The following is a 3074-nucleotide window of genomic DNA, read 5'->3' on the forward strand; positions in this document are numbered from 1 at the left end:
TTTGTCATTGTTATTATTTACATATATATTTTAATTTTAATTTTATGAATTTTTTTATTTATTTACTCATTTGATACATATGTTCTTTTAGATTATGCATTTTTACCATTATTTTTATTACTATCATTATTTTTTATTTTTATTTTTGATTTTTAATATTAAGTGTAAATATTTTTTCCTAAAAAAAATGTATTTTAATTAAAATGGGCTAGACCCAACACTAAGACCCAAGCAAAACAAAACAAAAAAAAGGTTATATCTTGTTGGGCTGCGGTTGACCCAATTTGGTGGCCCGCAGGAGCCCAAATCCACTATGCCAGGCCTGCTTCTGGAAGCCCGCAAGGTGAGATTCAAAACGCACCGTTTTGATGCCTGCGAAGCCGCTCAAAACGACGCCGTTTTGCCTGGTCCTTCCAGCTTCTACTTGCCTCTCTGAAACGACGCCGTTTTGCCCACGAAACCTAGGTATTTAACCCCCTTTTCTCTCTTTCTCTCTTCACTTTCATTCCTCACTTTCTCTCTCTAGCGGCGGCACCCTCCGCCTTCTCTCTAAAAATCTTCTTCTTCTCTCTTCGCCGGCGCCGGCGTCCTCCCCTCTCTTCTCGGATTTCTCTCTTACCCGGCGAATCACTTCGCCTTCCGTTGCCGGCGTCAAGCTCTCTCCTTTCTTCTCTCCGCCGATCGTTCCTTCCTTTTCTCTCTCTACCGCTTCCTCTTCTCAGATCTCACCCCTTTTTCTTTTTTTGTTGTTGCTTTTTGTTTTTTGGTTCCTTGTGGCTAACTGCTGTCCCTTTGTTTTTGCGTTTTGCAGGGTTTTAAAGAGCCGGGTTGTCCAAAAAATTGGACAACCCGGCGAGGGGGTTCTGGCACCCCTGGAGTTGGTGGCCAGAACCCCCATCCCGCGTAGTGGGTGGGGGATGGGATGGTACGCCCAGCCATCCCGATTTTTTTTTTTTATTATTTTATTTATTTTATTTTATTTAATTTAATTTATATTTATTTATTTATTTTAATTTATGTGTCTACACAGAGTAGGGGGTGATAAGCAATTGCAAATTTCAAGGCATGCTTGTTACTCATCCTACATTGGCAATAGGTATGATGGACTCAAAAAGTTCAAAACCTTCTATGAAGCAGAGCAGTTATGAACATTTCTATCATTTATGCTACCAAAAGATGGGGATGTTTTCTATCTAACAATGTCCTTATTGATTTGTTGCCAAAGCTAAAATGCTTAAGAGTGCTCTCTTTGGAAAGGTACTATATTACTGAGATACCAAATTCAATTGGAGATTTGAGACATATACGTTACCTTAATTTTTCTTATACCAAAATCAAAAGCTTGCCAGACTCCATATGTACTTTCTTCAACTTATAGACCTTGCTATTGAGAGGTTGTGATTGCCTTATACAACTACCTTCGAATTTGAGGCTTCTAAGCAACCTACGACATCTTGATATTACTAGCACAAATTTAATTAAGTGGATGCCATTCGGGATCAATGAAGTAATTGATCTCCAAGCACTATCCAATTTTGTTGTAGGCCAAGGTGTTGGATATCAAATAAGAGAGCTGAATAATTTATCTGAACTGAAAGGTCAACTTTTTATTTCAGGATTGCAAAATCTTGTCAATTCTCAAGATGCATTGGATGCTAGGTCATTTGATAAGTCTGGCCTTGATGATTTAGAAATGAAGTAGAGTGCAAACTTGAAAGATGATTTAAGGAAGAAAGAAGCAGAGAAAAAGGTGTTGAGCTTACTTCAACCTCATAAGAAACTTAAGAAACTCACCATCAAGTATTATGGTGGTTTAGCATTCCCAACCTGGGTGGGAAATTCTTCATTCAAAAATTTAATTTTCTTAAATTTTGAAGGTTGTCAGTGTACATTATTACCATCAATCGAACAACTACAATTTCTAAAGGCTGTTTATATCTAAGGAATGAGTTATATTAATAAGGTGGATGCTGAGTTTTATGGAGAGAATTGCTTAAATGCACTTCCATCATTAGAGGTTCTTCATTTTGAAGATATGCCAAAATTGAAAGAGTGGAATTCTTACCAAGTTGATAAGCAAATAAGAATCTTCCAATGCCTCCACAATCTATCTGTCAAGAAATGCCCCAAACTATTGAGAAGTCTACCATGTTGTCTTCCTTGCCTAGAAAAACTTGTGATTCATGAAAGCCAACAACTGGTAGTTTCGATTCCAAACCCTTCAAGGCTGTGAGAGTTAGAGATTGTTGGATGCAAAGAAGTGTTACATGAGAGTTGTCGTGATCTTTGCTCATTAAAAAACGTCTCTCTCTTAAACATCACAAATTTTACTTGTTTAACAAAGGGGTTGATGTTAGGCTTAACAAATGTTGAGTTTTTTCAAATTCGTGGTTGTAGAGAGCTTTCTTTTTTATGGCATAACAGAGGGGGAATGCTTAGCACAATGGAGGTGCCTTCATAACTTGGAAATTCTAAGTTATCCTCAACTTGTTTCATTAGCAACAGGAGAGAAAACCCAAGAGTTGGCACAAATGGAAACCATTTGCAATCTTGAATGTTTAAGAATTAAGTATTGTGAAAGATTAGAGAAGTTCTCCACAACTCTATAGAATATCAGATCCCTTAAGGAGCTAGAGATTGTAACATGTCCAAAATTGGTGTCTTTTTCACATAACAATTTTCCTCCTACTCTGAAAGGTTTGGTGATAAAATATTGTGAGAATTTTACAATGTTTATTAGAGGAAGATAGTATTAAGATTAGCACCATATCTCTACTTAGCCACCTGACAATTGAACGATGTCCGTGTCTAATATCTTTGTCATCAATAGATAAGTTACCTATTATGCTTCAACATCTCAAGATATGGAGTTGCTCAAAATTGGCGTATTTATCATCAAGTGGCACTTTATCTGTGGGGCTTAAATACTTACGGATTGACCTTTTCCAAATGTTAGAGTCCATTGCACATTCTGTTCACAATAACACTTGTCTAGAATTCATTGTCATTGGTAGGTGTGAAAAGATTCAGTATTTATCCAATGGATTGGACCAGCTCAATGGTCTTCAACAGAT

The sequence above is a fragment of the Theobroma cacao genome, chromosome 10 (genome assembly GCF_000208745.1).
Source record: "Theobroma cacao cultivar B97-61/B2 chromosome 10, Criollo_cocoa_genome_V2, whole genome shotgun sequence".
NCBI lineage: Eukaryota > Viridiplantae > Streptophyta > Magnoliopsida > Malvales > Malvaceae > Theobroma > Theobroma cacao.